The following is a 25,913-nucleotide window of genomic DNA, read 5'->3' on the forward strand; positions in this document are numbered from 1 at the left end:
TTACATATCAAGTTGATCATAGAGTTGCAAACTTATGTTATGTTAAGTTATGTTTTCTTCTTACACAAGATGGTGGAGCCAAATCTCTAAGATGACTGGGGTTTGCACATAGGTTCCTGCTTCCTGAACATGTGGTCAGGGTCTACTAGTGCTCAAGCTTGGTTGACCTTCCTCCCCTTTATGAGAGCTGAAAAAGAAAGGACATTATGAAGAGCAAGATACGAGTACTTACTTAAAAAGAACATTTCAGTCTAACATAATCAGCTTTCAGAAAGCATCAAAATGGCATAAACTCAACAAAAATAGCTCCAGATGAACAGAGTTGACAAAAGGACTTTTTGAGGCCTACCTGGACAGAATGGACAGTCTTCCAATATTTAGCAAGTGGAACTATTCATTGCCTAGTGATCATGGCAAAACCAGTATTTAGCTTTCTTTACTTGTAATTAAAGCTGTTTCTAACTTGGCTATGGATATTTATACAATCTCATTAGAAAGATGGCCATCATGGGATGCATTCCTCTTTTCATTTTTGGACAATACATAAAGGGAAAAAGCCAAAGCACAAATGCAAGAGTTTATTCCAGTAGATGGACTGGAGTGAGCTTTGAACCTAAGAACAGTACCGGGCAGAACTTTGGATTCTTACTCAGAAATAGCGAAGAAGAAGAAGAAAAAAACCAACAAATTTTTAGATTAAATCAGGTTGGGCAGACTAGATGGACCATTCGGGTCTTTATCTGCCGTCATCTACTATGTATGTAGGGAAGGGGAGTATGTTGAAGGGGACCCAGTGGAATAAGTAGTAAGATTGTTTAATAAATTTTTATAAAAATTAGTACTGGAACATTTTTTAACAGACCTCGTATTAATGTAAGGATGAAGGTGGAGAATTTGGAGAATCTTTCCAGAGCAGCTAATTAAGATTCTTCTAGTGTTGTAATGTGATATATTTAAAAGATATTTGTTTGAAGTTATTGGAGTTTCTATGGATATTCTACATGCTTATTAGTTATCAGCTGGTAGAAGCAGTCTTCAAACCCAAGGAGATGTTTCAGTTGAGGTGGCTGTTGGATGTTTCAGACATTCTGGAATGTTCTGATTCCGATCATGTAACTTCCTCAATAATTCTGGTTACATTCATCTTGGCTTCTGATAAGGATTGGGGTGCTTAGGATGTTTTTCAGGCACCAGCAGAAATTGTTTTTCAGTTTAAACAATTTGCCTTGTTGAAACTAGGGGCAATACCGTTACTTTATACTTTTTAGAATTTCCCTATAATTAGATCTCAATCTGTGCATTCTGTGACCATTTCTTGGCCTCCAAAGACCACTGGAGTCAATGTCAGCTCCATAATTAGCACTGGAGTGGGTGATTAGTCTCTCATTTACCATTTAAGATTCCCTCACCTCTTTTTATGTACTTTCCTAGTGAATTTCAAATGCTCTGTCTCATATTGTGGACTTGAGCTAACTCTTCTTCATCTGGCCTAATACTATAATTGAGAATACTGTGATTATACAGTTTTTGACTTTCCTGTACAAGAAGCATTCCTTGGTTGCAATTTCAAATTGCTCTACATAAAAAAATAAAATAAAACCCAGCAAGGGTTGAATAGAACCGCATAGGATACTAGGCCCAGTTCTGTAGGCCACTTTGAACTTCTCCTGTCTTGCCTTGATCTTGCAGGGCAGTCCAGAACAGGGCTGATAACAGCTCTTTTTTTTATTGCTTCCCAGAATACTAAGTGTAGATAATAATAGTGATTACATTCAGCAGGAGCTTTTCTCCTTTGTCTGCTGAGTGACAGCAATCAGCTAGTTCTTGTTTCCACTCCCAGCTCTTCTGTGCCCTGGAAGAAGGGTACAAAGAACATGGGTACCAACTGGGAGAGAGCAGGAGATGTGCTGGATTTGCAGAAGCACATTTTCTGTCTCTTCTTCTTCCCAGCTCTGAGGGTTCCTTCACTTTCTTGATTATGCCTTGATGTAACACGAAGTAGCATGTACACATAATTCAATGACCTTAAAGTACAAAATCATCCCGAACATCAAAATAAATCCATCATTCACTCACCCCAGGCTTGAAGCAATAAAAACTGGACACACTGGCTCTGAGCTGTGTGAGGACCTCGATTATGACATGTACGTAAACAGAAGGAAAAGTGATTTATAGTGGAATGTGAATATGTGAGGGGAGGGTTTCATGGGAGGAGAGGGGACAGGACGGACACTAGGTGCTAGAGGAAAATATTGCTAGTAAATGCACAATCCCTAAACTCTTCCTATGTAACCAAGAGGACTTTTTACTAAAGTGTGGTAAACATTTACCACATGAATTAGGGCACAGTGTCAGTTCCTGCAAGGTCCCGGGACATACTATACACTAACGCAGGGGTCAGGAACCTTTTTGGCTGAGAGAGTCATAAACACGACATATTTTAAAATGTAATTCCGTGAGAGCCATACAATATGTTCAAAACTACAAGTAAATGTGTGCATTTTAGGTAAGACCAACACTTTTAAAGTACAATAAGTCTCTGAATTATTTTTAATAACGTTGTTATGCTGTTGCTAACCAATGATGAATAAAGTAGTTCTTACCATTAATGCGACTTCTGGTGCTGCATGGTTTTGCTGATGGCTTTCTAGTCTGGTTGATACGTGGTGAGGTTAAGTTTCATGCAGGCGTTGAGACTTCCATCCGTTAAACGTGATCGTAGGTTGGTCTTAATGTTCTTTAGATGTGAAAAAGACTGCTCACATGCATATGTAGAGCCAAACATTGTCAGTACAGCAATACTCACGCTGCAGTGTGTGGTATGTGACGGGAAGCGCGTTCCAAGTTTTGACAATCAGCTGGTCTGCGGGTTGAAGTTTTTTTTCATTTCTCCCCACTTGTGTTTGCTTGCCAACTCTGCTTGCTGTCATGCAAGTCTTTCCAAATCTTCATTCACTGACTTGAACTTATTCACCCACATGTCAGGTCTGCAGCTTGGAACTCAAAATCTCTTGACGGAGACACCGGGGATGTAACTCAGGTCGGCGCTATCCACTGCACACTCGTGTGGATGGGTGATGAACTTAAAAAGATGAGCGCGCTCACAAAATTCTCCAAAGCGAGCTTTGAATGACTGCAGGAGATTAGATGTGAAGCCCGCTAGCTGCTGAAGGTCAAGATGTTGAGCAGGGTCACTTGCTGTGATGCATCTTTAAACTCCCCCAGTTTTTAAAAGTGTAGTAAACGACCTGTTTCAATGTCGGCGATGAAGAGTTCTAGCTTGTTTTCAAATGCAAACACTGCTTGTTGAAGGGATAAGACTGTATTTCCAATGCCTTGCATGTTCACATTGAGTTGGTTCAGATGTTCAGTCATGTCCACGAGATAGTAGAACTTCAAGAGCCACTCAGTGTTAGCTAACTCAGGATGCTCGACGTTTTTCATTTCAAGAAAAGTCCGGATTTCGCTCAGACAAGCCGCGAAACGGCTGAGCACCTTCCCTCTTGACAACCAACGCACATTGCTGTGCAGAAGCAGACCAGGATAATTATTCCCAACTTCATCCAGCAGTGTTTTAAATTGGCGATTATTTAAAGCTCAGGCAACAATAAAGTTGACCACCTGAATGACCAGCGACATCACCTCACCAAGCTGCTCGCCACACATCTGAGCACAAAGCGCCTCCTGATGTAGGATGCAGTGAAAACTTAGGATGGGTCTCTTTTCAAGTTCACGAAGAAGCACTACAAATCCTCTTTTTCCCCACCATGCACGGAGCACCATCAGTACACACCGAAATAAGTTTATCCATCGGTAGATTTTGTTCTTTAGCAAGTTCAGTGAAAGACTTGAATAAATCCTCCCCTTTTGTCCCTTTCATAGGCAAAACAGCAAGACTTTCCTCACGTAGTGTGTCACCAACAGCATACCTTGCAATCATGTTGAACTGGGATAAATGGCTTACGTCTATTGGCTCATCCAAAGCGAGGGGAAAAGAATGGAGCTGCATTTATGTCCTTCACTTGTGTTGCCTCAATTTGATTTGCCATCATAATGGTACGATCGTGAACAGTTCTTGCCGACAGAGGCATGTCTTTTATTCGTTTGATTATCTAAAAAGTCGTCAAAAAGTTCATTGGCAACATCAAGTATGAATGTTTTGGCATACTCCCCATCTGTGAATGGCTTTCCATTTCTCACAATTGCTAAAGCTAGCCGAATTCCAGTCACCTTGTTGGGTCCAAACATGGAGTTGCTGCTGACTAGCTTGCACTGTGCACAGTAGCTCTTGACATGCTTTCTTCCTGCTGTCCCCCGCAGGATATTTCGATGCAATTGTAGTATGGCGTGTGCCGAAGTGCCGCTTTATATTTGACCGTTTCATCGATGCAATTTTATCATTGCATATTAGACACACTGCAAAACCTGCTCTCTCCACAAAGGCATCTGGCCCAATGGTCTGAATGAGAAATTGGAGTGGTGTGCATTTTACTAGTTTTGATTTTTGATTTGGTATCTTTGTGTTTGTAAAACTAGTTTGAATCCCGGCGGAAATGACGTCATGTAACTAGAAGCTTAAATCTGAGCGCCATTCTGAGCTATAGAGTGAACGGAGCAGGAGAGAATGGGAACCTCCCTGATGCAGCCACTAGTTGGCGAAACAAGAGCGAGCTCCTTATCTTCATTCCAACATTAAGTTTGCTTTAGCAGGAAGATCGAGTCGCTGGACTGAGCATGATATGCTAATTGTGGACATCGATGAAGATAAGTGAACTGTGTCTCTTGTTCTTTTTCCTTTGTTCCCTGTGCACAGTGGTGGGATTTTTCCCATTTTGAAAATTTGTGGAGTTTTTTCCCTATGATACAGAATTAGAACGGCTGAAAAACTCATTGGGTTGCCGCCTGCATATTAGTAGTAGTTGAGGCTTTTTATCCACTGAATTTAAATGATTTTTCAGGGGGTAACCCCACCACTTGGCTAATAATATTCTTAGACAAATTTTGAATTTAAACGTCTCTATGATATGTCCCCTCTCCCACTTTTCCTCCAAAGTATACAGATTGAGATCTTTAAGTCTGTCCCCGTACGCCTTATGACGAAGACCACACAACATTGTAGCAGCTTTCTTCTGAACCAACTACATCCTGTTTATATCTTTTTGAAGGTACGGCCTCCAGAATTGTAACCAATATTTTAAATGAGGTCTCACCAAAGTCTTATACAGGGGCATCAATACCTCCTTTTTCCTACTGGCCATACCTCTCCCTAAGCATCCAAGCGAGCTTTCGCCATTGCCTTTTCAACCTGTTTGACCACTTTAAGATCATCACGTACCATCACACCCAAGTGCCGCTCCTCTTTCATGCACACAAATTCTTCACCCCCTAAACTGTACCGTTCTTTTGGGTTTCTGCTGCCCAAATGTATGGCCTTGCCATTTCTTAGCATTAAATCTTTGCAGCCAAATTTTAGACCATTCTTCAAGCTTCGCTAGATCTTTCCTCATGTTTTCCACACCATCATGGGTGTTTACTCTTTTGCAAATTTTGGTATTATCCACAAAGAGGCAAATCTTACCAGTCAGCCCTTCAGCAATATCGCTTACAAAAATGTTAAAAAGAACATCTGTATCCTTTGAAAACAAGAACAAAATAGCTGCAGTTCATGCCAGAACCACTTAGGATTGGGTCATCTTTCCCCTGAAAATAACTGAAACTCAAACATCATCACTTAGCTCTATACAAAGGGATCCATTAAGCCTGCATAATTATCATTTGTTCCCAGCTCCCTTGAGTTATCTTGGCACTTTCATGGTTTATTAACTGATCTCATGGTTAAACAAACTCTTGGCAGCTTCTTGAAGACAGGGCCAGTTTGTGAGAAATCATCTTACTGTAGGATCGGCCTGTGGAGAATTTGAACGTCAATGATATTTTTTCTTCACACACCCTCTTTTTTTCCCTTAAAGGCTCCTTATACCATGGCTAGTCAGCATCCTATCTTAACACTGTTAACCCTACTCTACGCCAGTGATTTCATTCATTAGGGGTTTGTTTTTACATTTAGCCATCCATTACAGGTGGGAGGACTTTTTATCGGAGAAAAAAAGTCAAAGATGCTGCCCATGAGGTATAGAGATCACACATCTGTCCATTGCATTACACCATGAAGTCTACAATGCTCTTGCGTAGAGACATTTATACAGCCACAGAAATGCTCGTTTCTTACAAAAGAATCTGTGTATCTTACAACTTTTCTTTTCCCAATAATGTTTGGGTTGCTGAGGACTTTCTCGATGCAGTAGCAGACACTATTTGTGGCATTTCTCTTAGACAACAGTGCAACCCAGGGCCTTTGGTCTACTCAGAAAAAGCTTCAGCAGATGAACATCCTAGAGCTAAAAGTGATATGTTTGACATTCCTGCTGCCCACACCTTAGGTGAATTTCTTCAAAAAGATGGTAAATAAATAAATCAACCAACCAACAAAGCAAAAACCCATAAGAATATCAAAAAGCTAGAGTTTATCATCTTCTAATAATACTTTGAGAAGTGGAGCAATTTACTGTTTCACCCACTGCCTTAGGTATTCGGCAAGATTATAAGCTCTTTGGGGATAGGATTTATTGTAAGGTGTGTGCCAGGGGGTCCAACACAGAAAGCCCTTTTCATGGAGCTGCAGCATGGACAGCCTCCAACCATCCTTCCTTTGACTGTATGCATTGTAGACGAGCCCACATGAGGAGTACAAAATCCTCCGGTTCTCAATCATCTCCGCCAAGTTCACAATTCAGGTGTCACCTGGTGTTGGCGTATCCTCCATCTTGATCCCCTCAATGAGATCAGCACAGGGGAGGTTCTGATGCTGTTTAAAATGTAGCGAGCAGAGGTATGGGTCTTTGGCATTCAGCTAAAGTTGGCTAAGGGAGAGGTGGGGGTGGGGTGGGGGGTGATAGAGGCTGCACAGGGAGAGAAGGAATAGAATAGGATAGCAACTTACTATATGTAAGGGCAGGTTTAGCAGGAGGATGGATCGAGGCATCTGGGTTTTATGTCTGTTGAAGGCAAGGGAAGTAAAATCTGGATGTCCCAATCCATACTCCTTTTTTGGGAGCCGTATGGTAACCGTATGTGAAGGGTCTGTCCTGGTCACATGATGGTCTAGGGCTGAATTTGCACCCCAGGGCCCCCACAGATCACTCATCGCTTCCCAATACTCGCCCCACTTCACTCAGCATACACACTCTTCTCTAAGGAAATAGGCTCTCTCTGGGGACAAGGGATTTCCTATCAATGCTCTGGCATAAAAGCCCCAACAATAGTTGATATCGGTTGCTTGATCTATGGTCTATGGGGTGGTTTCTGTTTCAAGTTTATTAGGATTTTATATACCGCCTATCAAGGTTAACGTGCGAGAGAAATCAGCACATAACAGGCTTGGAAACTAATGTTGAGACATTACATAAGAGGAAAGAAATAGAATTGAGATTATGCAAAAAAGTTAATAATCCTGCAGTGCTAATCTGGATGAGTAAACACAGCTGCTTGTGATTTCTGCTCAAAAAGAGCTGGAACATTATTCAGTAGAGTTAAGATGACTTTGCTTCAGAAGGAAGTTTGGAGATCGAGGACTTGAGCCATCACATGTTGGTGAAGGGAGGGAAATGGAGAAAAGAACAGATACTGAGAAATGGGGTATAGAGAGGCAGGGAGGCAGATGGGGAAGGAAGGGAAAGAGAAATGGAGACCTGATGCAGGCAAGAAGTGAGAAATGAGGGGGCGGGAAGGGAGGAATTATAAATATTGGAGGGAGAGGTTAGTAGGAGAAGGGTGAAAAGAAAAGAAATGGAAGGGGAGTAGAGGAAAATGGGTCAAGATGAGAGAACCTAAAAGAAGTTAGAGAAAAAGAATGATGCGGTAAAGGTAAGAAAGATGGAGGACAGAGCGGACCTTAGACAGACTCAGGTATTAGAAGAGACAAAGAGAAAGGACCTGTGACAGAGGAGAGAGAATGAGGAAACAGGAACAAAGGAGTGATCGGAAAATTGCACAAAAAACTGCAAAGAATTGCCTTGTATGAGTAACTTTGCCCAGTTCCTATCGCAAAGGTCACAGATAAAATGTTTAGTAATTTCGATAAGGAGCAAAGAAATGCTCGTATCCAAAGGACAGGAAACTGCCACAGATGACTGATAATTATCCAGTGCTGCATCCTATTCCATAATATTTGCATCAGTGTCCAAACATATAATCACGACATCTCTGAAACCTCCATTTCAATTTTCCTCTGTAAATTTAAGTCCATCAGTGTTTGAAATAAAGGCACTTATCTGACAGGATTTGTTGATGGCAAAAGTGAATAGAAGACAGAGGATGAGGATGAGATAGGGAGCGACAGAGATCAGTGAGGGTGGGAGATGAGAAAGAGAAAACATAAGAATAACCGTACTGGGTCAGACTAAAGGTCCATCTAGCCCAGTGTCCCGTCTTTATGGAGGCCAATCCAGGTCACTAGTACCTGGCAAAACCCAAATCGTAGCAGCATTCCATGCCATTGATCCAGGGCAAAAGTGGCTACCCCCCATGTCTGTCTCAACAGCAGATTATGGACTTTTACTCCTGGAACGTATCCAAACCTTTTTTTAAACCAGCTACATTAACCATTCTTTCCACATCCTTTGGCAACGCATTCCAGAGCTTAACTATTCTCTGAGTGAAAAAAATTTCCTCCTATTGGTTTTAAGAGTATTTCCCTATAACTTCATCAAGTGCCCCTAGTCTTTCTAAATCATGATGCAGTAAAAAATCGATCCACTTGTACCCATTCTACTCCACTCAGAATTTTGTAGACTTCAGTCCTATCTCCCCTCAGCCGTCTCTTTTCCAAGCTGAAGAGCCCTAACCGTTTTAGTCTTTCCTCATACGAGAGGAGTTCCATCCCCTTTACCATCTTGGTCGCTCTTCTTTGAACCTTTTCTAGCACCACTATATCTTTCTCGAGATAAGGAGACCAGAATTGAACGCAATACTCCAGATGAGGCCAAACCTTGGAGTGATACAGGGACATTATAACATTCTTAGTCTTGTTTACCATCCCTTTTCTAATAATTCCTAGTATCCTATTTGCCTTCTTGGCCACCGCCGCACATTGGGTGGAAGGTTTCAGAGTATTGTCCAAGATGGCACCCAGATCCTTTTCTTGAGCGCTGACCCCCAAGATGGACCCTAGCATCCGATAACTATGATTTGGATTATTCTTCCCAATGTGCATCGCTTTGCATTTGTCCACATTAAATTTCATCTGCCATTTGGACGCCCAGTCTTCCGATTTCCTAAGGTCTTCCTGCAGTTTTTCACAGTCCGCATGTTTAGTGTCATCTGCAAATTTAATCACCTCACTCGTTCCAATTTCTAGATCTTTTATAAATAAGGTCCTTGGATTTGAAGGAAAGATTGGTGGCTGGAATCCAGGGAGATGAAGTGGGAGGAATGGGATGAGGCATAGAATCAGGAAAAATCCTCAGGTACCAAGAAATGCAGTTAGAGAAAATGTGGCAAAAAGATGCCGAGATATTTAATTGAAAGGAATTTTTCAAGCACATCTGGATAGGTTCCCACTTATGTACCATGCAAATTCTATAGCAAGGCTGAGATCATATTCCACGTGTCTTGGCTTAGGAGTGAGGTTAATTGCTTTCATTGTATGATAAAAATAAGAAAGAAAAACACAGGAATAAACCTCTGTGATTGGTAAACCACAAATTGAGCTCAAAAACAGAGGTGGTCAGGAAAAGAGATCTAGAAACCTCAATTCTTTGTGATGAGAGACCGCATCATCCTTCTCTGGTCCTCTGGGACCATTCTGGACTCGAAAGAGCCACCAGAATTTTCCTAAGTTCCTTCAGTACCCTATGATGGATTCCATATGTCCTCATGAATCTGTCTACATTTAATCTTCTCACTATCTTTCGAGGTTTACCTCCTTTCCTGTCTTAGCTGAATTCCTTCACTTGGCCTGTTAAGCCTATGAGTTAGACTTGAGCACTTATTCCAGCCATGCGGGGAATATAGCTTTTACAAAAAGCTTCACAAATAATGTTTCTACAAATATCAAAGGAAAAATCATTTAATTTATCAAAAAACTGGCATGAGCAAAGCCTCAGAAAATACTGAACTCCAGAAGAGGCAATGGGCGAGAGGATGGACTTGGAGAAATACCATCCCCCAAGGAGTCACTAGAGCCAAGACTGATTGTTATTTTAACACTGGTCTCCATCTTGGGTCCAGGTATCACAAAAGAAGCCTTCTCTCTACTGACTTGGAAAGGCTAGAATTTATAGCTTTCACTTTCTACTTTCTGAATAAAACCTCAATAGTTAGTACACAAGCTCTGTCTTGCCCAGTTGGCTGTGAAGGAGGATCCAAGGGGGTGCTTCTGGCTTTTTGGATGTTTGCTCGTGGACAACATTCTGCCACTCCACCTCTGAAGACCGACTGGAAGAGCCAATAGCTCTAGCCGGTCTTCCTCCTATGACATCATTGTGATGTCTGGGAACTCGAAGCAGCTCTTTCTTCTCTCCTGAGATATAAATCTTCATTTGTCATTTATATGTTCTTTGTCATCTTCTTGCATTGAGGAATTCTGTGATCATCTCCCCGCACAGTGTTTCCACTGTTTTCTGACTGGTTTACTGGGCACCTGAAGTCTTTAGTAGCATCCATTTCCAAATTAAGAGGATCTCTCTCATTCCCTACCTTCTGAAGCTTCTCTGTAGCTCTTGTGAGACTGAGCTAGACACAGCCTCAGACAAAGATCTAAAGCATTAACTTCATCTTCAGAAAGAGATACACAATCGCGGAGGAGGCTGGGTGTCCTGAAGCAAAGCCTTCACGAACTGCTGGTAATTGGAATTTTATTTTTATGTAAACACTGGCAGAGGACTAAATAAAGAGATGAGTGAAAGCAGAGCCTGCACAGAGCAATCAACTGCCAGACACTGAGACCCAGACAGGACAATTTCTGTGTGTATTTCTCAACCCCATGTGATAGGGAGTGCTCAGCGCTATTCTATAAATGACGAGAAAACTCGTTTAGGCCTGGATTCTGTAACCAGTGCCGTTGTCAGCAGCCACCGATCACGTGTCAATCATGCACCGGGTAGAGAATCGGGCTTCCGGCAAAGGTAGGCGCCGGAAATGTAGGCAAATGCCTTCCTGAAGGGGCTCCGAGAACGAGAAGAGGTGGGGGGGGGGGGGAACGGGGCGTGACTTGGGCAAGTCACTGAATCCCCCATTACCCAGGTACATTAGATAGAATGTGAGCCTGCCAGGACAGATAGGAAAAAATGCTTGAGTACCTGAATATACACCACTTAGGGCGAGGCTGGGTATCGTAAAATCTGGCAATCCTTGGTAGGCGCCTTGAAACTCAGTTAAAACTTACTTATTGCATTTCTTCTGTTTCTACTGTAAACCGCTTAGAACCTCACGGTACAGCGGTATATAAGAAATAAAATTATTATTATTAAAAACCTAATTTCAATGGTGCTGCTTAGATAATTCACCCCTTAGCGCCTAAAAGTAAGGGACATTCCCAGGGGAGGAGCACGGGCTAACATTTACGGGCAGAATGGCCCAGAGTTCTGGATGCTACGTGCTAAAGGGCTACATGTGAGCATAGCATTCGCACCTGCCATTGATGTGGCACAAGTGAACGTGGACAAATGTAGGCACATGGATTCTATAACAATTCGTGCCACCTAGATGCCACATTGGCCACATTGGCGCAGATAATTTATATCCTGTACCTGACTCTTTTTGAAGATGTGGCCTCCAGAACTGTTGCTGGAGCCAGCATGTCTGCACAGTGTATCGATTCCCTTTGAAACTCCCCATCTCAAGTAGGTGCAGAGAGCTCCAAGAACCACAGCACTGATAAGCAGCCATGTGAAATATATGCACACATCCCCAGAGTGCAAAATAGTTCCATAATATTTCACAGCAACTCTGTTAATTACGTGGTAGATGTGGCAGCTGTCCGAACCATCAAAAGCTCCTCCTCATTACAATCTGAACCCTGATGATAACCTGTACAACCCCAAGATTACCTGACCTGCCTCCAACCCTCCCCTCCTGGTACATTATGTGGTGTATCATGACCCCCACTCTCCAGCTGTTAGCATCTGCCCCACTAAAGAGGCAGCCCTGGCACTTACCAGGGGTATCTTTGGGAATACAGTGTCAGAGCAGAAGAAATCCTTTTCACTTCCTGCCCCTTTGCTGCCTGGCAGTGGCATAGCCATAGGTGGGCAAGGGTCCACCTAGTGGTGATGCACATCATTGGTTAGCTGGTGGGGATCCCTGGCCCCACCCGATGAAGAGTGCTTTCTGGAGTTCCCCAAGCAGTCTAATCCCTGCTGGCAATCGCCCCCCCCTCCTGCGCATACTCGGTTCAGTTGGCAGTACTAGTGTTGGTGGCTGGAAATGTGCTGCTGATTCCTGTGAGGAGGAAACTGCTTGGGGGGTCTTCAGAAATGATTTTTCAGCTGGCAGGGTCTGGGGATCCTCACCAACCAAGATTTACCCTTTTTGTTTTTTTGGGGGGGAGGAAAGGGTGGAGAGAGGAAATGCATGGATCATGTCCACTCAGTCCACCCTCAATCACACCCAAAAATTGAGGTCTAGTTCTGCTGCTACTGCTGCCTTCTTTCAAGATGGCAGCTCTCACCCCTAGCAGTAGTATGATAGGACTACCACTAGAAGTCAGGCTACCAAATAAGGAATGTACTTGGAAACTCTGGTAGCAGAGTCTTTGGAGTTCCGTCTCAAAATCATGGAAGTTGGATTCAGGAATGCAGGATCCCTTGATTTCAGGTTTAGAATCTTGAAAACTGAAATCTCTATAACTGAGTTTTCTGGTGTGGAACTAGAACCAGCCAGACTGGAGTCTGCAGTATAAGAGCCCCTAAACCAGGGGTCCCAAAAGTCTCTCCTTGAGGGCCAAATCCAGTCGGGTTTTCAGGATTTCCTCAATGAATATGCATGAGATCTATGTGCATGCACTGCTTTCAATGCATATTCATTGGGGAAATCCTGAAAACCCAACTGGATTCGGCCCTCAAGGAGGGACTTTGGGGACCCTTGCCCTAAGGCTGGAATAGTAAATGGAGCAGGGGGCATTGAGGCAAAGGTAGCTGTAGCCACTAGGCTGGAATTCTAGGAGCTGGAGTTTTGGAAGCAAGAGGCTTTGAAGCACATTTTGAAGCCATAGACTTACTCAATTTTGGAGAAGGTGAGGCTCATGGCAGATGCACTCAGCGCTGTACATTAAACACTCAAAAGATGGTCCCTGCTAGAAAGAGCTTAAAATATAATTATGACAGACTTAGAGGACAGGAAAAAGTCCTTTTTGATTATGGCACAATGTGTGTGTTCAGCTAGAATGTACTTCACTGCCACTTAGTGGCAGGAGTTCATATTTACACTTAGCTAGAATGTACTTTACTGCCACTTAGTGGCTGGAACTCATATTTACATTCTAAAATGATGACTGAACCAAAATCACTGAAACAGTATATGAAACTGGCAGAGGTACAGATAGGCTAAGTTGTTAAAGATAGCAAGAATCCTTGCTAGGGAGTCTGATCAGAGTCAAAACACACACGTCTGGATTGCATGGATGCTAATTATTTATCATGGCTGATACTGAGAATGCATTTGTTTAAAGCAGTGCTAGATATATCAAAGACTGTATCCTAAGAGAAGTGGAAGGAGTGCTCATTCTGTGTGAACTCTCCTGGCTATAGTATTTAAGTTGAGCAGGACACCTCCAAGGTCTGAACAGCCCCCTTGGACCGAAGAGTTCCTTCTCTCAGGATATTTGCAGTCTGACTCTCCTTGCCCTGCTGAGAGCACTGTTTTCTTTCTGCTTCATTTATCCTGAAGTTATTAATGCAGAAGCCGAGGCCTGGGATTTGCTAGTGGCTGTGATGAGAACTGCTTCACCTTCCCTGCAACATCTGTCAGGATTTCAGCCTGGCTCGCTCACCACTGAAAGAAACTTAAAAAGCACTTTACTTAAAAATCCGTGATGTATGGCTCCTTTCAGCTTCTGTTTTTCTTTAGAAGATGTAGAGATGAATATTTACCGAGTGCTTCAGTGGCATAGGGAGGAGATACCCAGAGGGGAAACATGACAGGGCTGGATAGATGCATGCAGAGATCGTACAAGAGTGATTTCAATTCAAGAATGCATTCTAGGACCAGAGGACATCAGCTCAAACGCAACATGGATAAATGAAAACATTTTTTCAGAGAGAACGGCTTTCATGACATTTTTGTCTAAATGTGTCAGCAAGGGGTTTTTTCTGTCCAAACGCGTTAGTTCAAAGCTACAAATTTTCTTACAGCAAGCTTAATATTTGAAATATGACTCAGGACAACTCTAGGGACCCAGGTTGCTGTGTTTTCTTAGTCTTGATGGTGTTATGTTATCTCATACAGTGGCTGTTGCCACCCTCAAGGTAGTTGGGGCTCATTTTCAAAAATGAAAGACAGCATAAACCGGCACTTGGACGTCCTAATCGCCAGGACATCGAAGTGACGATTTTGAAAACCGATTGTCTAGACGTCTTGCTAGGCTTTTTGTTCACTGTGTACCCAGAGTTCAAGGGGGTTATGGGTGGGTTTTCGGCAGGCTTAACACTTGGATGTCTCAAGGTGATGATTCAACATTTTCCAAGACGTGATTTAGATGTCCAGAGCTAACCCTGATTTAGAAGTGTCTAAGTGCCACTAAGGTACCCAAACTGACCAGATCATCAATGGATGCATGAAGTTATGACCCTCCCACACTTCCCCAGTGGCCACTGACCCCCCTCCCACCCCCCCAAAGATCTGAATAAAACAGTACATACCTGTCTCTAGAACAGGAGCACTTGGTATGAGAAGCTTAGTATAGCAGCAAGCAGGTGTGTGCAGCTAATGGGTGGGTGATGTAGTGAACCACAGAGAGAGGGACCCAGGCCCATATCCTATTCCGGTTGAAAGTGTAATCCCAGTAAAACCTACCACAAATCCTACTATGCTACTATATAGGGCTATTGGGGTGGTAGACGGTTGGGTATAGTGGGTTTAGGGGGAGTTTTGAAGGGCTCACCATAAGGGGGTTATGGTGAAATGTGTATCTGATACCCTTCAGGTGAAGTTCACAGCAGTGCCCTCTAAGGTGCCCCACTGCTTTGATGACATGTCTGCATGGCCAGTGTAGTATGAATGGTGGCCCCCTCCTACGTCCAAATGGCTTGGGTTTGGATGTTTTTGTGGTTGAAAAAAATTAGATGTCCTGATGGCCAAGATGATTTCCCCCCCCCCCCCCCCAAAAAAAAAAAAAAAGATGGGCATCTAACATTTTTGAAATTTTAGACGTCTTGCGGGAAATGTCCAAAGTCAGACTTCGATGTCCTATCAATATTGGTCTTTCCAATGTCCATGATTTTGATGCACCTAGCAGGTTAGGACTCTGCTTAGATGTCTGGAAATAGTCATTGCAAACCTTAAGGGAAAATATAAGGCTATTGGCATTCGCCAGCGGTGATTCCAGAACATACCGCCCTCCTCAGCACTAATGAAAAGCACCCTGGGGCAATACTTTGGCAATGCACATTGGCTACCGGTATCTCATAGAACTACATATATATGAAAACGTTTTGTTAATTTTCTAAAGTCGTCAAACTAGATTTACACTCTTCCTCGACTATTTACTATTTCTCTAGATCAACTGCCTTTACCTTCCGATCATTACAGCAGAGTTTACCCGTAGTCCTAATACCAGACATTTCAGTATCTGGCCCAACCCTAGAGAATGTTCTCCCTCTTCTTCATTTGGAAACTTCTCTAGACAATGCAACAATCACTTTCTAGACGAATGTAGTAAAACTTTTTCATTTGAACATACTTTTGATTTACTGCCTGGCTCCCTTTTATTATTTGTTTAGTATATGGTATGAAATCCCGCAACCCCCCCCCCCCCCACCTTTAACATAGAAACATAGAAGATGACGGCAGAAAAGGGCTACAGCCCATCAAGTCTGCCCACTCTGCTTACCCATCCCCTGTCTATGCCCTAATGACCCAATTTCCTTATCTTGACCCTCGTAGGGATCCCACTGGGTATCCCATTTATTTTTAAAGTCTGGCACGCTGTCTGCCTTGATCACCTGCACTGGAAGCTTATTCCAATGATCAACCACTCTCTCTGTGAAGAAATACTTTCTGGTGACGCCATGAAATTTTCCGCCCCTGAGTTTGAGCGGGTGCCCTCTTGTGGCCGAGGGTCCCTTGAGAAAGAAAATATCATCTTCCACTTCAACATGTCCCATGAGGTACTTAAATGTTTCCATCTCCCCTCTCCCTACGTTCCTCGAGAGTGTAGAGCTGCAATTTAAGAACATAAGAACATAAGCAATGCCTCTCCTGGGTCAGACCTGAGGTCCATCATGCCCAGAAGTCCGCTCACGCGGTGGCACAACAGGTCCAGGACCTGTGCAGTAATCCTCTATTTATACCCTTCTATCCCCTTTTCCAGCAGGAAATTATCCAATCCTTTCTTAAACCCCAGTACTGTACTCTGCCCTATTACGCCCTCTGGAAGCGCATTCCAGTAGTCCACCACTCGTTGGGTAAAGAAGAACTTCCTAGCATTCGTTTTGAATCTGTCCCCTTTCAACTTTTCCGAGTGCCCTCTTGTTCTTTTATTTTTAGAAAGTTTGAAGAATCTGTCCCTCTCTACTCTCTCTATGCCCTTCATGTTCAGTCTCTCTTCGTACGAGAGACCCTTGAGCCCCGAGATCATCCTGGTGGCCATCCACTGAACCGATTCAATTCTGCGCACATCTTTACTGTAATGTGGCCTCCAGAATTGCACACAGTACTCCAGATGAGGTCTCACCATGGCCCTGTACAACGGCATTATGACTTCAGGCTTTTGGCTGACGAAACTTCTATTGATACAACCCAATATCTGCCTTGCCTTAGATGAAGCCTTCTCCACTTGATTGGCAGTTTTCATGTGTGAGTATGTGTGAGAAGTCCTGGTGGTGGCTGGAGGCTCATTGCTGACTTTTGCATTAAAGAAGTAGCGTAAGCAGGAGGATAGCAGCTGGAGAACTATATTTCTTTTGTAGGCAGGATCTCAGCATTCCTGCCAGAGAAGATCTATTTAGTGCATGTACGTAAGGTGGGGTGGGGGGAGGAGAGAGGAGGAGGGAGGGCAGAATGTGTTGACTCCCCAGTCGACCCCTTAAAATGGCTATCTTCCAGCTGAAATTCTTTGAGGCAATTTGGAGACAAGTCTATAATTGAGGGCCTCCAATTAGGCTGCAGGAGGGTGCACAGTAGAATATAGAAAAGTAGGCCTCTATGGCCCACCTGTGTTCCTTTGTGTGACCTCTTTGAACAACCATGTGGTTCGCCATTTGTGCATGTGATTATAGAACTCTAGATTATTGTGATTATTAGAACTCTAGATTGGAAGAGGACATGACGATGGCAATGTTCTATAAATTTAAGCAACTGATGCCAGTGAAGGTAGTCTAAGGAAGAAGAAGCATCAAAGTGGTCACCAAATCAATTTTATTGAGAGTAAACTCGACTTGGCCAAGTTTAAGTGCATGGCATGCATCGGGAGCCATCGAGCAATTCTGCAGCAATGTTGGACCAGACCAATCCCGAGGGATTGCAGCCCTTATTCTTCCACTCTGGCAGCTTCTCCTTCTTTAGATCACCTTTGCTGTTGTCGGTTGTTGTATGTGTTGCAAAGGTTTTCCCGTTTTTCTTTGCCGCATAAATTTAAGCAACTTGTTCTAGAATGAGGAGATAAAAGGCAAAAGAGTGTGTAGTTTAGCCAAAAAAATATTCATCTAATGTGTGCTACTCAGAGCCAGGAGATAATGGCTAGCAAACCACCTTCCGTCATTTTTCTTCTCTGTTTTACAAATATGAATAGAATCCAATCATTCCTATATTGACAGTTACACGCATAGTCTGCGGTACGGCTGCATTAACATGTCAGTGAGTGGCTTTAAAATGGACTTTTATCACAGTCGTTTGGGAATCGACTTAATGGTCTCAGTCGCTTTCTTGGTAAAGATTCAAACTTGGTGTTAATTGGCATGCTACTTGGAGTTGCTTGGATCTGCAGAAGAGTGGTCATCACCCCTCCCATTTCCGCTTCAGTGGGCCCCATCCCCTCAAACCTAGTATGAAGGCAGCATTCATGCATCAGAGCCCCCTGGAAATCAGTTCATTAGCGTTTTCTTATAGCGTATACGTTTATTTATAGGAGAAATTGGACCCTGAAGGAGTGACGGCTGTAATGAAATAACCACACCTCAGAGACATCACTTGGCTGGGAATACCGCCAAGATTTCAGAGTGTGTGATTACCCCCTGCACTTCCTTTTATTTTGCTAAGAGATCATTAAAATGATTTGCTCTTCAAAAGGCACCACTGGGGGAGTTATAATTTTTCAAGCGGTATTGCTGAAATGAAAGCCTTCAGTGCAACCTGTCTAATTCAAAGACCTGTACATTAAGGATGTATGTTAAAACAGGCAGGAGCTAGGGAGCCTTCTGATTCAGAGCAATTACTAGTCTAAATATACTGGCAAGTGCAATCTCTGCTTTTACATTTTGCTGTCCCTCTTAGTAATGTATCCAAGGAAAACAATCATTCAGTGGGAGATAACTGAGGAGGAAAGGTTCACGCTGACAGAGCAGCTAAAAATGCAGGGAAACCACTGTGGCGCTATCTAGTTTGACCTGGGGCAGAGCAGATCCAGAAGTTACCTAGGCTGCTTCCATTCAGTATTGGTAGTACTCAGGTAACTTGGAAACAGGTGCTGGCATTGAATAGCTAGGTGTCTAATCAGCACAAGGGGTATGTGAGGGAGTAAGGGATTCTCTCTCACCAAGGCTGCAATTATACCACTGGACAGCAGGGGGCATTAGCCTAAAAGGGGGTGAATGCACTGAGCTCTGCAGCTCAGAACTGAGCCAGAAGAAGGAAAGTAATGCAACCCAGCTGAGACTCAGGCAGGGAGGGAGGAGGAGGATATATGCCCTAGACTGGAGTGATTCCGAGGAGGTCCCTGAGAGAGAGGTCCCCGAGGAAGAGACTTCCCTGAGCAGAGAAGTCTCAGAGAGAAACTTCCATAGCTGTGGGTTGGAGCAGAGCCCTGCGAAGAAAGAGAGTAAGAGAAAGACTGTCAAGATGAGACAGTTGCTGAGTGGATTACTGACTGGGTGACTAAGGTAGATCAACTTATGCAAAGACTAGTTCTTAATTAACTTCAAGTGACCTCTACTAAACCAAAGAAAAAAGATAATTTTATAGATGGCAGAGGGTGAAACAGGCTATGTGGATTGGAATATAAGACCATATGGCCTGGAAGAAGTCAGCGGTGGTGAATCTCGGTACTGTGTTGGAGCAAGAATGACCCTCAATTGATTGAATCCACAGCAGTGATGTCAAAGTATTCTTTGGTGCTACCAACTAGAGGAGCTCTGAATGCAGAGAAATCCATTCAGTTCCTGTGGGCTTCTTCGTGCTCGCCCTCTTTTACCAAGCCACAGTAGAGGTTTCTACTGTGGCCAGGGGCAATAAATGCTCCGACGCTCGTAGGAATTGTATGAGCACTGGAGCAGCGTCAGAGCATTTAGGACTCTGGACCACAGCTTAGTAAAAGGGGGGGGGGGGATTTATTAACCACTTCTTATGAAGAGATTCATCCAAAATGTTGAACAACAGGTAAAATTTAATAAAATACTTAATTTTGTTAACAGCATAACAATAGCGAAATGACTAATTTGGAAATGGCAAACTGATAACTAACATAAAACAATATAATAAATCTACACAATCATAAAACAGTGATGATGGGGACGAGATGGGAAGTACACGTAGGGTTACCATATGGCTCAGAAAAAGGAGGACGGATTGAGACATCTCTTTTCAATAGAAGTAAAATACAGATGTCTCAATCCGTCCTCCTTTTTCTGGAACCATATGGTAACCCTACAAGGGGGTGATGAAAAGTTCTCAGCCCAACCAACCGACTTCCTACATTCTGAGCGTTATTTTGCCTCTGTAGCTGAAAAGAGTGCTATCTTATTTCGTTAAGTGCCAATTTACAGAAACAAAATTCTGTTTTGGCATTGTTTCAGATCATTGATTGAACCATATCCACGTCCTTCTTTTTTCAGGTGGGCTGAGAACTTTTCAGGACCCCCTCATAATGGCAAAAATCTGGAATGGAACCCACAGGAAGTTCTGGTCTTACTCTGGACATACTGTGCATCTTCCAGAAGTAACAGATTAACTTCTTCATGGTTGTTTGAACTCTGGTTGGCTCTGATGCAGTTAATAAGAGATGGGTTCAGTTGGCAGTTGAGAAGTGAGAGCTGCTGTAGAGATAAAAAACAAAGGAGAGCCTGCAGGTCTAGAGAAGCTGGTCTTCTGCCACACCACAGGAAAAAGCTCCCAAATTGCTTGGAACTCAAGGCAACAGGAGGATTTCCAAATAAACAATGGAGTTAAATGGCCACAGGACAAGATTTCATCAGGAAAGAATAATAGACAAAACCTGGATCTTCTGGATTTGATGTGTTCAAGGAGTCACTGGAGGTGCTGGGCATGAAGTTTCCAGGAGATCCAGAGAATCAAGACCACCCAAATCTGATGAACATTAACAGAGTTGATTTAGCCTCCAGTTCTACTCCCTCCCCCACCCCCCATAGTTGGGAAGTAGGTTCAGGGCTGCACAGACATCAATGGTCTGTGCCCCAGATTTGACAGGAAGAGATGGGAATTAAGTCTTGTGTATATTATAACACATTCAAAGCATCAGCTAGGACTGCAAGTGTTAATACGGATCTCTACAGGGGAGGGGTTGAATCCTAAAGTTGATATTAGCATATACATGACGCAAGTTTGCAGTGGAGGAGGGAAAGATGCTCTTAGGTTGAAAGCAATGGGACTGTGAACTATGAGAAGACGAGACCTTCTGCTTTTTCCATCATAGGAGTAACCCTGTGGAACAAGTTAACTGGACCACAAAGAGCCCTTAGGGATATTCCGAAATTCAAGGACTACACTTTTTGTAGAAGCATTGTAATGAATGATGATTCTTGCTCACTCTGGCTCTGGATTGCTATACAATAGAGCGCGGTGGATAAGTTGTTCTTATTGAATGATCTAAAATGTTTATTGATTGTATACATTTTGTTTTTGTATGTTTTTAGTTATTTTATGAACGTTGCTACTTATAAGCTGCTTAGTAATAGGCGATTGAGAAATTTGTTAAATAAATAAATGTTCCAAGATTTTAATATAAACCACTCTGCTCTGTCAAAGTCAAACAGTATATTACATTTCAATAAACATTAACATCCTATAACTGCCCTATGAGGCTGGCAAGCTCTGATGGAAGATGACCCGGTATATAAATCGAAGACTACCTTAGATTAGTTTAGTTTAGTTGCCAACTGCCCTGTTCATGAAGTCATGATGTCATGAAGAAGAGGAACCTGCCAGATTCAACTCTGGACACCTTCTTTTCAATGGCGCTCAGGGTTACAGCTCAATCAACGGCGACTGAAAGCTGGTGTTGCTTTTTGAACCCCTGAAGAAACCATCGGACTGGTGGTGAAACAAGATCTTGTAGGAGACGTTTTGGCCATTGAAACCCTGAACGCCATTGAAAAGAACGTTTTCTGCTATCGGCGGAGATGGTTTAGTAACAGCAAATGTTCTGGCGCCAGAGCTAGGTTTTTCTTTTTTCTACCTTTCATCTGTTGTTTGCTTAGATGCCTTTAAATACATGGGCTTTTTTGAGAAATGAATTACCAAAAAAGAAAAATGATAAAAATATACTATTTTCTACTGTACGCAGTAGTGGGTTTTGAATCTCTCTAGAGCCCTACATTCTTTTTGATGTGAGTTTTTTGCCGATGACAAAAACAACGCTAGCTTAAAAATCATCAATGATTGCTACGTGATCTAGTAATTGAGGCTTTTTCTCCACCTTTTTGATTGAATGTAGGATCTGAGAAATTGAGTCCACTGCTGGTGAGTGACATTTTCATAAATTGTGGTTTTACTGTCACTACGATTTATTAATTGAGAGACCTACGTAATGTAAATGCGCATGAGTCGAATCTCTCATTTGAAAGGAAGCTCTGGAATGAGAGGGCATAGGATGAAGTTAAGAGGTGATGGGCTCCGGAGTAATGTAAGGAAAGGGTGGTAGATGCGTGGAACAGTCTCCCGGAAGAGGTGGTGGAGACAGAGACTGTGTGTTAATTGAAGAAAGCTTGTGATAGGCACGTTGGATCTCTTAGAGAGATTAAGAGATAATTGTGACTGCGGATGGGCCATTTGGCCTTTATCTGCCATCATGTTTCTATCAATTGGTTTATTTTTTTATAGCATGTGTCACCGCTACGAGTTGTACTGGCTTCCAATTGCATGGAGAATTAAGTTTAAGATTTTGGTCCTTGTTTACAAGGCTTTACACCAAGATTTGCCTTCAGTTGTGCCTAATTCAACTATATCATTTCCGCCTTCTCATTCTTTACGATCTCAGTCTCAGCAGTTGGTAGAAATTCCTTCATTTCAGCAGGTCTCAACTCGCTCAAAAGTATTTTTTTGTATGGGTGGAATCCAGGCAGCTACGGTTTTATTTTTTTGTAAATGTTTGAAGACACATTATTTTCAGGAATGTGTTTTGATGTTGTTATTTTAGCTGAGCTGTGTGTTGTACTTATGGCGAATTGTGTACATTATGTGTAACCGGCTCAGATTTTGGGATGTGCAGGATATAAATTTTTGAAAGAATAAAAATAAATAAAATGATAAATGCTTTCACGTTGAGTCCTATTCAGTATAGCAGTAATACTGTTTGTGCTTGAACAGGGGTGGGGGGGGGATTTGTCACAGATCTCAGGGAACAACGAACTGCTTTGATCACAGCCTTCTACACTTTGGGCTAGATTCACTAAGCAAACCGATCGTGTGCCGCTCGGCTTGCGCTCACTTTCCGACTCCGGCTCGATTCACTAACCTTCCTCCAGACCCCATCCACACCCCACCCGATCTGCGCATGCAAATGAGTAAAAAGGCATGGAAATTTCTTAACGCATCGATTCATGAAACCATTTTGTCTGAACCGACTGGCCTTTCCTGTCCAAAAAGTTACGACTGCTGAGGACCAGCTGTTTACATCCTCGCCGGCTATTTCTGCCTAGCAACTGATGCGTGCATGTTAAGAACGCCATTAAAAATATATACCTTCCCCTACAGAAATCTAAAATATATGTAAACTTTCATCTACATAAGCGTTAGAAATATTTTTTTATTTTTTTGGAATGCGTATAGCGAGCGCGGGAGTGAATTTCGGCTTTTTAATGCGCATGGCGAGAAAATTGTAGATTAACCCCATGCTCTGCTTGTACATTTCAAATATCAATGCCAAATAACAAAAAAAAAAAAAATCCTAAATCAAATATAACTTTTAAGGGCCAGCTATCCCTCCCCCAGCTAGATTAAACCACGCCCCATTTCTATGCAGTGAAGTCCGAAAGAGCTCGTGCATGCGTTATCAGCTTCAAAACCAACAAGGATACAGTGTGCACGCGCGCCGATCGATGTTTCAGCGCTAACAGCGGCGTGTTTACGATTGGATCATTTGAATAGACAAGCTTTACTGTATCGATCGGCTACGATGACTCGGAAACGGATAGGACACGAATCGGATCGATTTGGGGACTTTAGTGAATCCTGCCCTTTAGCGGAGCCCTAATTCCAAGCCCAACGCAGGCTCCAGAAACCTGAAGACCCGCTGATCTCGTCTCTTCCTGAGCAAGCACAGGAGTTTAGAATTCTAATCTGCTTGTTTCTGCCAAAATGTGTGTTAGCTTGCTTTGAGGTTTGGTATATCTGCGGTGCTGGATCCCTTTTGAGTCAGAGTAATTATTGCACCCAGAACCTTCTCTTTATCCATTGCATGCTTCTAATTGAAAAGCAGATGAGGGTCATCTCTACAGGGGCTGAAGAATCCCAGATCAATTCTACTCTTTATCATTTAATTTTGCCTTCAGTCGCAGGTACTATTGCAGGTCCCTGTGTCAGATGGGTTTTAATAACCTGGTAATTTTCTTTCAGCAAAATCACATTAGCATGAGTTATGCCCCTAATAGAAATTCATAATACATATTTGTTTATTTAATGATGACAGGAGAGAATCTAGTTGGTGGATGATAAAACAGCCTGTTTTAGGAGCCCCAGAACAGTTAGTTCTAAGGTGTATCTTGATTAATTTCTTAAAAAAAAAATATACACGGCAGCCAATCAGACGGCTCAAGTCCCGCTCAGCAATCAACGAGGCAAAATAAATCAAGGCGGCTGCCAGGAAACATTTGGACTGCCACTGCAAACACTGCAATGAACAAACACTGCAGCACAAGCGGTGGAATATTTCCAGCAGGACACAAGGCAGTGTGTGATTTGCACAACCCAAACTGTACAATATCTACAGCTGTGAACAGGTCTTCGTGAGACATGCTCAGTGCAAGCCCTTAAATATGTGTACTGTAAACTACTAATACTATTTTCGATATCGCTGAAAGGCGTACGCAGCGCTGTACATTTAACATTCAATAGACGGTCCCTGCTCAGAAGAGCTTACAATCTAATTTGGATAGGCAGACAGGACTTCTTGGGGTTGGGGAGTTTCTGACAGAAGGAATGATACAATGGGTAAAGAAATCTGACAGTGAGTGAGAGTTAACAGTTGAAAGCAACGTCAAAAAAGTGGGCTTTTAGCTTGGATTTAAAGACTGCTAGAGGCGGAGCATGATGTTTTGATTGTGGAGCACAAGTTGCTTGAACTTTACAGCTCTAAGCACTTCAGTATGTGGCTTATGTATTAAAGATCAGAAAGTGCCACAAGAAAAGCTGAGCACAGCCACCCACAGAGCTCTGTGGACTGTTTTCTCTGAAGCCATATGGCAACCCTATTAATGAACAATTGGAAAGAGGACAAATTGAGACATTTGGGTTTGACTTCCGGTGAAAGTAATGGACATAAAACCCGAGTGTCTCAATCCGTCCTCCTTTTTCTGGAGCCATATGGTAACCTTACTCGTTAACAGCCCTCAGCCACTCATGGATGATCAACCCTACCCTTTGTGAACTGGCCCAGTGACGTTTCATGATTTCTTCCTCAGAACTCAGCCTGTCTTTCATGACCTGGAAATATTATGCCCCGAGTTTGTTTGTTTGTTTATTGAAGACTTTCTATACTGCCCGTACTGAAAAACAAGACTGAGCAGTGTGCCTGGGAAAGGGGGAGGAGAGAAAGGGAAGGGAGAAAAGGTACTGCTGGACATGGGGAAGGGGGAGGAGGGAAAGAGAAGGGGAAGGGGAAGTGAGAAAAGGTACTGCTGGACATGGGGTAGGAGGAGGAGGGAAAGGGAAGGGGAAGGGAGAAAAGGTATTGCTAGACATGGAGGGGGAGAAGGGAAAGGGAAAGGGAAGGGAGAAAAGGTACTGCTGGACATGGAGAAGGGCGAGGAGGGAAAGAGAAGGGGAAGGGGAAGTGAGAAAAGGTACTGCTGGACATGGGGTAGGAGGAGGAGGGAATAGCTAAACAGTAGTAAAGTGTGAGCATGTCTACATTAGTGCATGCTTAGCAAGAGAGCCTTCACCACCTCCGTAATAGAAACAAAAACATAACGGCAGATAAAGGCCAAATGGCCCATCCGCAGCATCCACTATCTCCTCCTCTCCCTATAGGCTAAGGCTCTTTACACCTGCATTGTGATGTCATAGAGCTTTATGGTTATAGAAACACGACG

The sequence above is a fragment of the Geotrypetes seraphini genome, chromosome 8 (genome assembly GCF_902459505.1).
Source record: "Geotrypetes seraphini chromosome 8, aGeoSer1.1, whole genome shotgun sequence".
Taxonomy (NCBI): Eukaryota; Metazoa; Chordata; class Amphibia; order Gymnophiona; family Dermophiidae; genus Geotrypetes; species Geotrypetes seraphini.